Below are 14180 nucleotides of genomic sequence, written 5' to 3'. Positions count from 1 at the left end.
ACCACCTACTTTTTGCTCGGGTCCCCCACAACAGTTGGCGTCATGGGTTAACGAAGGACTTATCTGGGGGCCGCCCAAAGACGTGCCCTTGCTGCAGGGCCATATTCGAGATCTTCTAGAAAGAGATATCAATTTGACCGTAGTGGCGCAAGTCATGGTGATTCGCCGCACACTGCCCTGCAAACGTCGACCTCTCCGCCTGTGGGAGTTTAATCCGGAGGGACCGCGAGTCCTACAACATTTCATGGGAGCGACACCCGTGGAGATGTACAAATTGTTCTTCGGATCACAAGCAAGGTGTCCGGATTTGTCCGAGGATGCAGGTCTAAGCTGCAATCGCCCGGATGCTAAAGTAAGTAGCCCCGTATTTGGACACACCATCCGTATTTTTATCACGAAATTACCCTTAACAGAGTTGTCCTTTGAACAGGAGTGGATAGCGAAGGCAAAGCTTATCAGGTGTCCAGCCCCCCTGCCCGAGACCGTGCCGAATCCCATGCTAACCAGGATGCTGGAGGTCGCGCTTTTGGCGGAAGGCGAAGGGGGGAACCAAGGAGCTACCGCCTCCGCGAAGGAGGCTGTTAGGAAGGGAAGAATCGAAAATTCCCCCGACCAGGGAAAGAAAAGGACTGCCTCTGAAGACCCGGAGGTGATAACCTCAAAACAGGGGAAGAAATCTTTGCCAGAGAGTTTGGCATCGGAGAACGCCCCGGACGAATCGCCCCCTAAAGGGGACCCGCTCTCCCCTGAGACGTAAGTGAAGGGAGGGGTTCCACAATGAATGACACTCCTGTTTTATTTCCGAGGAAAATAACCGAAACATTACCTTGATGTTAGGATCTCAACCCTTCTCAGCAGAGCTCATCTTCAGGGGATCTTCGTCTGGAGATGATAGAGAGCGAAACGCCTCCCCTTGTTGCACCGTCTCACGAGGCTGGCAACCCCGAGGTGTCGTCCCGGAGGGTTTTTCCAAGTCCGGACCCTGGAAAAGGTCGTCAGGCTAGTCCGGCACCCTCTGGCGCGCCGTCGGAGGGGCTGAAGGATCTGCTTGGTAGGGCGTCCATCTCAGAGGAACACCGTATGTTGCTGAATACGGTGATTGGAAGGATTTCATCCGCGGAAAGCGGACTGTACGAGGCTGCCAGGAGTTTACTAACAGGCTTTGAGGTACGTAAAAAGGTGTACCTTTTGGTAGAGCCGCATATTAAATGCGCCCTATATAAATAGTAGCCCCTGAGACTCTGTGTGTCGTCACGAGTGACGGCACACAGAGGATCATAACCCCAGGTATAATATGTCGCCTATTCCATGAAGGTGGCGAGGCGTTTGGTGGCTAGCCGGACTGATGAATCTGCCGAACTAAAGCGGCAACTTGACATAGCAGATGCCGACATTGCGCTTGTAAATAAGCGGCTAGATGAGGCTCAAGGTATGTTCCAAAGACACCTGGTAATAGGAGCTCGAAGCTCGGACCTTATATATATGTGCTTAATGTAGATGGTGTTGCTGCCATGGAGAACCTTCGGGCGGAACTTGCCCGAGCCAAGGAGCAAGCAAGGAGAAGTGATGCGGCTGCCGTTAAAGCGGCTGAAGAGCTAAAAGCCGAACAGGCTGCTCACTGCCAGAGCAAGAAGGAAATAGTCGAGATGGCCATAAAATTGAGTGATGCTACCGACCGCTGTAAATTTCTTGAACAAGAAGATAGGGCGGCTCAGAAGGATCTTGAAAAGATCACTGCCGAAGCCAAGGATACTCGCTCTGCAATGAGAGCCATGAAGGAGGAGCTGCATCAGGCCGGAGATATCACGGCTGGAAAGCCTTACATGCTGCGAATGAAGTTCGGAGACCCCAAGTATGCTCCACTAGACCGGTAGTGGAGTGCGGAAAACGCTTATCTAGATTTGGCCGCAAGTGCGGCGGATGCGACCGAACACTTCCGCGGCCGAGGTGACCATGGATTGGAAGAGCTTTTTTGGTCGCAGTTCCATAATCCAGAACGCCCACTGTCAGTATCTGACCATTTGGACGCCTGGGCGGAGCTGAACAGGTTATTCGGACTCGCCATGAGGTATGTTGTGAGTCGTCTGTGGCCGGAGAAGCCGGAGCCGAAGAGTTATTTCGGCTTGGTGCAACAGTTCCTTGGTTCGGTGCCGCATGCTGATACAATGAAGAGGTCGGCGTGCATAGAGGGCGCACAGATGGCTCTTGCCCTTGTAAAAACATACTGGGCGGATATGAAGGCCAGTGTTGTTGCGTCCCGGGATTCGGACGAAAGCCGAGTATCTGCCAAGCACTACTTTGAGGAAGTTCTTCTTGGCGCTCGTTTAATAGAGTCGCAGTGCTCGAAGGATGTTGTGTTCGAATAGCTTATACTATTTGTAAAACGAATTTTTTGATGAAAAGAGCTTTTTATACTTGTGGTTGCAAGAATTATGATGCCTCCTGTGCGGCTGTTTAATGTATATATTTGTATATAACCTGAAAGATGGCAGTCGTTGGCTTCAGCCCCCACGCGTAGAATGCGAGGGTGTTCGCAAAAAGGCGCCTTTTCACACTTAATCCAACGTCTTGGTCCTACAAAGGACGTGGTGGCGCGGAGAACTAGGCGACCGGACTATAATGCTTTATCACTTTCACTTAGCCATAGGAGTTTTACAGTGGGCCTACTGAATAGCCCCTAGGGGCACCGCGCTCGCCCGAATTCGGGGCGCGAGTGTGCCTGACCGGGAAGCGGCCCTTCGTTAATGCGGGGGAATCCTAAAGATTCCGAAAGTCATCGAGTGGTTGACCAGTCTCTCGCTATATCATGACAGTCAGTTTTCGGCTTTCTCTACTGAGGTGCTCACCTGGCCGAACCGGGGCACAATCGCAGTAGTTCTCCTGGTGCCGTGTTATCCGATATGACGGAATGTAAGGCAGCAAAACACAGGAGCCGGGCAAACCCAACATTTGACCAAAGACATGATTCGGAGCTGATGCATATAGGGCCAAACTCGCGATGCCGAACACTCCCTAAGGTATTCGATCTTTATGAGGATGGGCCGAAATAGAGCCCTTGGTAAAAAAGCCCCTGGTGTCCAGGTACGCGCAAAAATTCTGGCGTGGCCACATGCCAAGACGCCAGCCTCCTCCTTGGTTATAGAGAAAACCAGGGGATGTTGTCAACAAGAGACAGTAAAAAAGGTTTACGTAGGGTCTTAATCTGAAAAGAATCCTTGAAACGGGTCCCTGCTGCACGTCTGCGCCTGTGTCTCCGTTATGCCGTATCCTAGACGGGCGTAGCATGATGTTCGTCTGCGAAAGAGAGGAACTTAGTAAAAAATAAGCGTGCGAGAAATCTATATTAAAATAAACAAAATATAGTTGGAGCAAGAATTGAGCCGTATTGTCTCCGGGCGTGAGCACGCGGAGCCCCTTGTACGGGGTTATGCGGCTATTAAGCATGTTTACGCCGGACTCGTCGAGCCGTGTCCGGGATAGTAGGGCTGGATTTGTGGGCGGCTGTCCAGGCGGCCACACCTTTGCCCGTACTTTGGGGTCAATTTATATTCCCCTGTAAGGAAATGATGCCCCTTGGGCCGGGCATTTTGAGTGTAAGGGATGCGTAATGCGGTATTGCGTTAAAGCGGGCGAAAGCTTCACGTCCCAGCAGCGCTTGATAGCGACTTACGAATGGGGCGATGTGGAATGTTAGCTTTTTGCTTCAGAAGTTGTCGGGTGAGCCGAACGTGACTTCTAACGCAAGGGAACCCTTACTTTGGGTATCTGGACCCGGCGTGACTCCTTGAAAGGAAGTGTTGCCATGTCGGATTATAGCTGGGTTTACCCCGAGTTTGCGGATTGTGTCCTGATATAACAGGTTCAAGTCACTGCTGCCGTCCATAAGGACGTTTGTAAATTGGAGTCCGTGAATAATCGGATTCACGACCAAGGCAGTCCATCCTGCGTTCCGGTCTCCTTTGGAGTAATCCTGATTATAAAAGGTGATTGGTTGTAACAACCAGTGGCGGTGCTCCTCCGGGGCTGGCCGTACGGCGCGTGTCCTCGTAGGTGCCGTTCTGTTTTTCCCTTTTGTCATCTGAAGTGAATTTACTGTCTTGACTTCTTGTTGGAACTTCTTTTGTTCTCCGGTGTTCTGCTTGCGGGGTGCATCGTCATCTTCGCTTGGTGTGTCGAGCCCCTTGTGTTCGGTGTTGAGTTTGCCGGACTGCTTAAAGACCCAACAATCTCTGTGGGTATGGTTTGCAGGTCTCCCAGGAGTACTATGGATTTGACATATTTTGTCCAAGATTTTGTTGAGGTTGGATAGCTCGTCCCTGTCATCTTTGGGGGGCGGCTTTTTCTGATTTTGCCGAGAGCTTTTGAATCCGGCATTTACTACCGTGCTCATCGGGCTGCTGTCCTTGATCCGGCGCGGCTTCCCATTCCCATTTCTGGGTTCGGACGTATTCGGGTCGCTGGTGCTGCTTCTTGCCAACCAGCTATCTTCTCCTGCACAAAAGCGGGTCATTAGGCTTGTTAACACGGCCATTGTTCTTGGCTTTTCTTGGCCGAGGTGTCTGGTGAGCCATTCGTCTCGGACGCTATGTTTGAAAGCTGCTAGGGCCTCTGCGTCCGGACAGTCGACTATCTGATTCTTTTTAATAAGGAATCTGTTCCAGAGTTTCCGGGCTGACTCTCCGGGCTGCTGAGTTATATGACTCAGATCATCTGCATCCGGAGGTCGGACGTAGGTCCCTTGAAAATTTGCCCGGAAAGCATCCTCGAGCGCTTCCCAACTTCCCATGGTGTTTTCGGGAAGGCTTTTAAGCCAATGCCGGGCTGGCCCTTTGAGCTTAAGGGGTAAGTATTTTATGGCGTGGAGGTCATCTCCTCTGGCCATGTGTATGTGGAGGATGTAATCCTCGATCCAGACTCCAGGGTCTGTTGTTTCGTCGTATGCTTCTATGTTCACGGGCTTGAATCCGGCTGGAAATTCGTGATCCAGCACCTCATCGGTAAAGCATAGGGGATGTGCAGCGCCCCTGTATTTAGGCGTGCCGCGATGTTCAGATATTTTTTGCATTGTGCTGCTCACTGGAGCTTGCTTTCTTGGCCTATAGATGGATCTGGTTGGGCCAGTTTTTTGATGCAAATTCTTGGACGGATTGCGCGCCGTATTGAGTGCGGCGTTCTTTGTTGCGTGAGATTGATCGTAGGGTCGTCTATCCGACCTTGTGGCTTCCTTGTTTTTTGACTATGTGGGCTTTATGGCCTCTTCATCAAATTCCGGTAGTAGTTTCTACTTCGGATAGCTCTTTGTGTGACGACTGTTGCCATACTTGTGTGCGGTATTGAGTACTTTGCCCCATCTGATCCTAAGTGCATCTTCCGCTGTTTTGAGCCTCTGCTTCTGCTTCTTCAGGCTACGTGCACGGGCAACGATCCTTTGGTGGAGGTTTTGATGTTCCAGCAATTTGTCCGGCGTGAGGTTGTCCGGACTATTATCTTTTTCGGGGATGGGTTGTTCGGATTGTCCACCCTGTTCGGACGGCTGCTCGATGGCATGTTCGTCTTCCGTTGATTCACCGTGCTCTATGGCTGGGTCTTTGTCGAGGTGGGGCTTGGCTTTGCGCTTACGCCGCCGCTTTGATTGTTTTTCGAGGGAGCGATCCCTGGTTGCGTCCTGTTGATCCTCGTTGTCATTTCTGTTAGGTGTGTCCACCATGTATACATCATATAATGAGGTGGCTTTCCAGTGCCCTATAGGTGCTGGTTCCTGTTCGTCTCCTTTATCGGCGTCCATACCGTCGATGTCTTCGGAGTCAAAATCGAGCATGTCGGTTAGATCGTCGACAGTGGCTACCAAGTGGGTGGTGGTGGGGTTCGAATTTCTTCGTTCTCCGCATCCCAATCATGCTGACCATAATCCGGCCAGGGCTCTCTCGACAAAGAGAGAGACTTCAGTGAATTTAGGATATTGCCAAAGGGCGAGTGCTGAAAGACGTCCATGGCGGTGAACTCCATGATCGGCGCCCAATCGGGTCGGAAGAGGTGCAGGATATATGGAGTCCGGAACGGAGTCCGGCACCCTGAAGTCACGGGCCCTGCGGAGGACTAGGCTGGTATTCGGCTCTATCACCGTAGAGATTGCGGCTTCCGGGGTGGCGTCCAACCGTCCATCCCCGACTAGCACCGCAAGCTCCGAGCTAACGGTCGGAGCGGACACCTGAGCGACGCTCTGGGCGTTGTCCGGCGGCAGAGCTAAATCATGTCCATCGTGACAGTGCGGCTCGCTCGGTTGTGGCTCGAGTCCGTCGAAGATCAAGTCCCAGCGGATGTCGGCCGTGTAATTTAAGCTTCCAAACCTGACCTGATGGCCAGGGGCGTAGCTTTCGATCTACTCCAGATGGCCAAACGAGTTGGCCCGCAGTGCGAAGCCTCCGAATATGAAGATCTGTCCGGGGAGAAAATTCTCGCCCTGAACCGCATCATGATTGACGATCGAAGAAGCCATCGGGCCTAAGGGCGACGACACATAGGAACTCTCAATGAAAGCACCAATGTCGGTGTCAAAACCGGCGGATCTCGGGTAGGGGGTCCCGAACTGTGTGTCTAGGCGGATGGTAACAGGAGACAAGGGACACGATGTTTTTACCCAGGTTCAGGCCCTCTCAATGGAGGTAAAACCCTACACCTGCTTGATTAATACTGATGATATGGGTAGTACAAGAGTAGATCTACCACGAGATTAGAGAGGCTAAACCCTAGAAGCTAGCCTATGGTATGATTGTTGTTCGTCCTACGGACTAAAACTCTCCGGTTTATATAGACACCGGACAGGGCTAGGGTTACACAGAGTCGGTTACAATGGGAGGAGATCTTCATATCGTATCGCCAAGCTTGCCTTCCACGCCAAGGAAAGTCCCATCCGAACACGGGACGGAGTCTTCAATCTTGTATCTTCATAGTCCGGGAGTCCGGCCAAAGGTTTTAGTCCGGCCATCCGGACACCCCCTAATCCAGGACTCCCTCAAGCGGCCTCTTAGGCTGGCTCCTGAGGAGCGGATATTTCTATGCAAGCGCCCACCTCGTGAGGATCAAGTGACGCAAGCCATGACGACCAAGGCCAGGCGGGCGCCAGCGGACGTAGTATAGCAGGTTTCCTATTTGGTGCTAAAGAGGCAAGCGCAGGCGTGGAGTCCCGAGGAATCAACCAAATGTTTCCATTTCCGTGCTACAAGACAAAGACAGAGGTCACCGCCGAGCCCACCATGGTGTCATGATCAGAAGCTTTGCAGGCGAAGACCACCTTTCATCAGGATAAGGTGTACTTCTTGTCCCCTTTCAAATTGGCCATTGTTGGATCCCTTCCCGCCTTGTTTTGGAGGAAGAGGACCAAGGCCACTATAAATATAGGTTAGCCACCCCGCCTTTATTTGGAGGGGACGGATCATTCAGACCACCCGAACCCTCTCCACTTCACACCAACACAAGAACACACCTCCTAAGGTTGTTCTTCCTCTGGACGAGTTCATCCTTATCCCACCTCGAGGCTAATCCACCCCAAAGCAGGAGTAGGGTCTTACACCGCAAGGTGGCCCAAACCTGGGTAAACTGTGGCGTCTCTACCCTTTCTCGTTCATTGAGCTAGGCCGTGAGATCGACGAGTTGCCAGACTAGGGAGATTGAGTTCTTCGCACACGCCTCTGAGTTCGAACCTCTCCTGGGTCTGCAGAACCCTGAATCTGACATATAATATTTTGATGGGTCCTCACAATCATAAAAGATATCCAAGATAGTGTATTTGCATGTGAATCTTCTCTTCCCTTATTAATTCTTTCATGAATTTCATCATTGACCAATGCTACTTATACTCTTCCTTATGTGATTTCATTACTTACCATAAGATTAGCATATGATCTTTTTGATTTATTTCCTTTCTTTTTATTGAACATGAAAGTAAAGAAAACAAAACTCAAACTAAACTTTATTATATATCTCGCACACAATTACAAATATAGATCACTAAGAAAACTCTCGAAAAGAAAGGATCGAACTAAACTTGTATTCATCTAAAGCAAAAGATAACTATGGATCGAACTAAGATAAGTAAAGGCAAAAGATAGTGGAGGTGATACGATGTTGGAGCACCTCCCCCAAGCTTGGCTCAAGCCAAGGGGAGTGCCCGTACCCGATACTCAAGTTTCCTTTGGTGATGAAGAAGGAGGTGGTGGTGATGAAGTAGAGGGTTTGCCCTTCTTCCTTAGCTTACGCTTGAGGATGAAATTTTCCTCCATTAGTTCACAGATCTCCTGCTCAAGCTCCAATACCCTTTTGCATAGATCTTGCTTGCTTTCCTACAAAAGACAAAAGTGGATAAACTGGATCTTAGGTTTCTTTGCTCTGTTGAGGAGACTCGACTTCTTGAATTCCATGTGCATGTCCCCAGGTTGAGGCAATGGAACTTCATCCTCGTCTGAGCTCATTTCCTCCTCTCCTTTAGGATCATAGTCTGCTTCTTCCTCCAAAGTCCAGCTATAGCGCTCTACATCCCCATAAGCCTTAGGGTCTGTGATATAATCAGCAACATAGATCTCACCCTCCGAGTCTTGGGATGACATATTTTTCAGATCTGTTAGGAAAAAAGCGAGAAAACAAAACATAAGATTTCCCCGTGATACGGTGGTCAATAGGTTCGGGGGGGGGGGGGGTATATAAATATTTTTTTAATCTTGGGAAACAAGCAGACGGAAGAAAAACGGAGTCCGGAAGGTATCCGAGGTGGGCACAACCCACCTGGGCGCGCCCTGGTGTCTTGTGCCCACCAGGGTTACCTTCCCGGCTATTTCTTATTTTCCTAATTTTTGTTATATTCCAAAACTGACAGAAAATATTTTTGCGGATTTTTGGGAGTCCGTTTACTTACCATATAACGTACCTCCTCTTTTTCATGATTCTGGAGTGTTTCGGAAGGTTTCTTTTATGTGTTCTTCCGGTGTCATAGTTTGGATAATATTGCTTTCAACATTAATGGGCGTACCTGAGATATAATGTTTTATTCGTTGCCCATTAACAACCTTTGGCATTATTTATTTTGATTGCTCCAAATCTATAAACCTCCTCGATAACATAGGGTCCTTCCCATTTGGAGAGGAGTCTTCCTGCAAAGAAACTGAAATGAGAGTAATACAAAAGAACATATTCTCCAACTTTGAATTCGCGCTTTTGGATTCTTTTATCATGCCATCTTTTAACTTTTTTGTTTAAATAACTTGGCATTTTCATAAGCTTGGGTTCTCCATTCATCTAGTGAGATCAAATAACCTCTTTTCACTGGCATGTTTGAAATCATAGTTGAGTTCTTTAATTGCCCAGTATGCTTTATGTTCTTACTCAAGAGGCAAATGACAAGCTTTTCCATAGACCATTTTATAAGGAGACATACCCATAGAATTTTTATATGTTGTCCTATAAGCGTAAAGTGTGTCATATAATTTCTTAGACCAATTCTTTTGAGACCTATTGATAGTCTTTTGTAATATTAACTTTATTTCTCTATTGCTAAGTTCAAATTGACCACTAGACTGAGGATGATAGGGTGATGCAATTCTATGGTTACCATCATACTTAGCAAGCATTTTATGGAAACCACCATGAATAAAGAGTGAACCACCATCAGTCATTAAATATCTAGGGACTCCAAACCTTGGTAAAATGACTTCCTTAAGCATTTTAATAGAGGTGTCGTGATCAGCACTACTAGTTGGAATAGCTTCTACCCAATTAGTAACATAATCAACAGCAACCAAAATATGTGTATACCCATTAGAGGAAGGAAAAGGTCCCATGTAATCAAATCCCCATACATCAAATGGTTCGACAGCAAGAGAATAATTCATAGGCATTTCTTGATGCTTACCAATATTTCCAATTCTTTGACATTCATCACAAGATAAAACAAACTTATGGGCATCCTTGAAGAGAGTAGGCCAATAAAACCCAGATTGCAATACCTTGTGAGCAGTTCCATCTCCCGCATGATGCCCTCCATAAGCTTTGGAGTGACATTTCTGTAGGATTTGTTCATGTTCATACTCAGGTACACACAACATCTAATAATACCATCTACTCCTTATTTATAAAGATGTGGGTCATCCCAAAAGTAATGTCTTAAATCATAGAAGAATTTTTTCTTTTGTTGGGATGTGAAGCTAGGTGGTATGTATTTAGCAACAATGTAATTAGCATAGTCAACATACCAAGGAGTGTTATGAGAAAAATTTATTGCAGCTAATTGTTCATCAGGAAAACTATCATTACTAGGTTGTGGGTCATCAAGAATATTCTCTAACCTAGACAAGTTATCAGCCACGTGGTTCTCAGCTCCTTTTCTATTAGTGATATGTAAGTCAAATTCTTGTAGCAAAAGAACCCACCTAATGAGTCTAGGTTTAGCATCTTTCTTTTCCATAAGATATTTTATGGCAGCATGATCAGTTTAAACAATCACTTTAGAATCAATAATGTAAGGTCTAAATTTATCACAAGCAAACACCACTGCTAAGAATTCCTTTTCAGTAGTAGCATAATTGCATTGGGCATTGTCTAGAGTTTTACTAGCATAATGGATAACATTTCATTTCCTATCACTCTTTGTCCTAGAACAACACCAACAGCATAATCACTAGCATCACACATAATTTCAAAAGGCAAGTTCCAATCAGGTGGTTGAATAATAGGTGCAGAAATCAAGGCTTTCTTAAGTGTTTCAAAGGCTTCCACACAATCATCATGAAAAACAAACGGAACATCCTTTTGTAAAAGATTTGTAAGAGGCCTAGAAATTTTAGAGAAGTCTTTAATAAACCTCCTATAGAAACCAGCATGACTGAGGAAACTACGAATACCTTTGATATCTTTAGGACATGGCATTTTCTCAATTGCATCAACTTTAGCTTTATCCACCTCAATGCCTCGTTCATAAATTTTATGCCCCAAGACAATACCTTCATTAACCATAAAGTGGCACTTCTCCAAATTCAAGACAAGATTAGTTTGCTCGCATCTCTGCAAAACTCGATAAAGGTTGCTTAAGTAATCATCAAAAGAAGTTCCGTAAACGAAAAAATCATCCATGAAAACCTCAACAATCTTTTCACAAAAGTTAGAGAATATATCAGTCATACATCTTTGAAAGGTAGCAAGTGCATTGCACAAACCAAAAGGCATACGTCTATAAGCATAAGTTCCAAAAGGACAAGTAAAGGTGGTTTTCTCTTGATCAGGTTGTGAAACAGGTATTTGAGAAAAACCAGAATATCCATCAAGGAAACAAAAATGTGTGTGCTTTGACAACCTTTCTAGCATTTGATTAATAAAAGGTAGAGCGTAATGATCTTTTCTAGTTTCTTTATTTAATTTTCTAAAATCGATCACCACTCTATAGCCATTAATAATTCTTTGTGGAATAAGTTCATTTTTATCATTCGGAACAACAATAATTCCTCCCTTCTTAGGGACACAATGAACATGACTTACCCATCTACTATCAGGCTCTGTTCAAGATATCTTCTGATATTCTGATAAATCGGCCGATTTATCACTTACCGTTGTCTGACCGATAATATAAATCGCCCGATAAATCAGCCGCTATGCCAATAAATCGATCGATATGCCGATAAATTGGCTGATTTACCCCTTATCATGGGTCGACCGATAAGTTCCTGATAAGCGATATCCCACCTATGGGATAGATTATACCTGCCTCCAGAAGCTTCAATATTCCAGTTCTTACAACTTCTTTCATTTTGGGATTTAATGGTCGTTGGTGATCAACAACGGGTTTAGCATTAGGCTCCATATTAATTTTTTGTTGACAAAGAGTGGGACTAATGCCTTTTAAATCATCAAGAGTATATCCAATGGCAGCTCGGTGCTTCGTGAGGACCTTTAATAATCTTTCTTCTTCATGTTCTGAATGGTTAGCACTAATAATAATAGGATATATCTTTTTCTCATCAAGATAAGCATATTTCAAAGTGTTTGGCAATTATTTTAATTCAAACACAGGATCGCCTTTAGGTGGAGGATGACCTCCTAGAGTTTCAATAGGAAAATTGTGTTTAATCAGAGGATGTTGTTCAAAGAAAATCTTATCTATTTCATTTCTTTCATGCAGATGCATATCATTTTCATGGTCTAGCAAATATTGTTCTAGCGGATCAGTAGGAGGCACAGCAATATAAGCAAGACCAATTATTACATCCTTACTAGGCAATTCTTTCTTATGATGCTTTCTACTAAACTTGGAAAAATTAAACTCATGAGACTCATCACCAAAACTAACACCGACAGTTTGCTACTCGCAATCTATTTTAGCATTAACGGTGTTCAAGAAAGGTCTACCAAAGATAATGGGACAAAAGTCATCCTCTGGGGAACCAAGAACAAGAAAATCAGTAGGGTATTTTATTTCCCCGCACAAGACTTCAACATCTCTAACAATCCCAAGTGGTGTGATGGTGTCTCTATTAGCAAGTTTAATAGTAACATCTATGTCTTCTATTTCAGCGGGTGCTATATCATTCATAATTTCTTGATATAAGGTAAAAGGAATAGCACTCATGCTAGCACCTATTTCGCATAAACCATGGTAACAATGATCTCCTATTTTAACTGAGACAACAGGCATGCCAACAACGGGTCTATGTTTATCTTCTTCATCGGGTTTGGCAATTCTAGCAGCTTCATCACAGAAGTAAATAACATGCCCATATATATTTTCAACCAAGAGATCTTTAACCATAGCAACACTAGGTTCTACTTTGATTTGTTCAACAGGATTGGAAGTTCTAATATAACTTTTGTTGACCACTATCGGTGTCAAAACCGGTGGATCTCAGGTAGGGGGTCCCGAACTATGCGTCTAGGCGGATGGTAACAGGAGACAAGGGACACAATGTTTTTACCCAGGTTCGGGCCCTCTCGATGGAGGTAAAACCCTACTCCTGCTTGATTAATATTGATGATATGGGTAGTACAACAGTAGATCTACCACGAGATCAGAGAGGCTAAACCCTAGAAGCTAGCCTATGGTATGATTGTTGTTCGTCCTACGGACTAAAACCGTCCGGTTTTTATAGACACCGGAGAGGGCTAGGGTTACACAGAGTCGGTTACAATGGGAGGAGATCTACATATCCGCATCGCCAAGCTTGCCTTCCACGCCAAGGAAAGTCCCATCCGGACACAGGACAAAGTCTTCAATCTTGTATCTTCATAGTCCAGGAGTCCGGCCAAAGGTCATAGTCCGGCCATCCGGACACCCCCTAATCTAGGACTCCCTCAGTAGCCCCTGAACCAGGCTTCAATGACGACGAGTCCGGCGCGCAGATTGTCTTCGGCATTGCAAGGCGGGTTCCTCCCTCCGAATACTTCATAAAAGATTTTGAACACAAGGATAGTGTCCGGCTCTGCAAAATAAGTTCCACAGTCGTTTTACTGTCCCACCTCAGCACGTTTAGCGAGGGGGTTTCCTTGGCACGTCTTGTCAAAGCAGAGATAGTGTCCCCTTATTCCGGGATTCTCATCAATACGGGTGAGGGAGTCCCGGATTAGGGGGTGGCCGGATGGCCGGACTATGACCCTTGGCCGGACTCCCGGACTATGAAGATGCAAGATTGAAGACTTCGTCCCCTGTCCGGATAGGACTTTCCTTGGCGTGGAAGGCAAGCTTGGCGATACGATATGAAGATCTCCCCCCATTGTAACCGACTCTGTGTAACCCTAGCCCTCTCTGGTGTCTATATAAACCGGAGAGTTTTAGTCCATAGGAGGAACAACAATCATACCATAGGCTAGCTTCTAGGGTTTAGCCTCTCTGATCTCGTGGTAGATCAACTCTTGTACTACCCATATCATCAATATTAATCAAGCAGGAGTAGGGTTTTACCTCCATCGAGAGGGCCCGAACCTGGGTAAAAACATCGTGTCCCTTGTCTCCTGTTACCATCCGCCTAGACGCACAGTTCGGGACCCCCTACCCGAGATCCGCCGGTTTTGACACCGACATTGGTGCTTTCATTGAGAGTTCCTCTGTGTCGTCACCTTAAGGCCTGATGGCTTCTTCGATCATCAACCACGACGCGGTCCAGGGTGAGACTTTTCTCCCCGGACAAATCTTTGTATTCGACGGCTTC

The sequence above is a fragment of the Triticum aestivum genome, chromosome 7B (assembly GCF_018294505.1).
Source record: "Triticum aestivum cultivar Chinese Spring chromosome 7B, IWGSC CS RefSeq v2.1, whole genome shotgun sequence".
NCBI classification, from domain to species: domain Eukaryota; kingdom Viridiplantae; phylum Streptophyta; class Magnoliopsida; order Poales; family Poaceae; genus Triticum; species Triticum aestivum.
The sequence above is the reverse complement of the archived record's forward strand: the minus strand, read 5'-3'. Positions refer to the sequence as shown.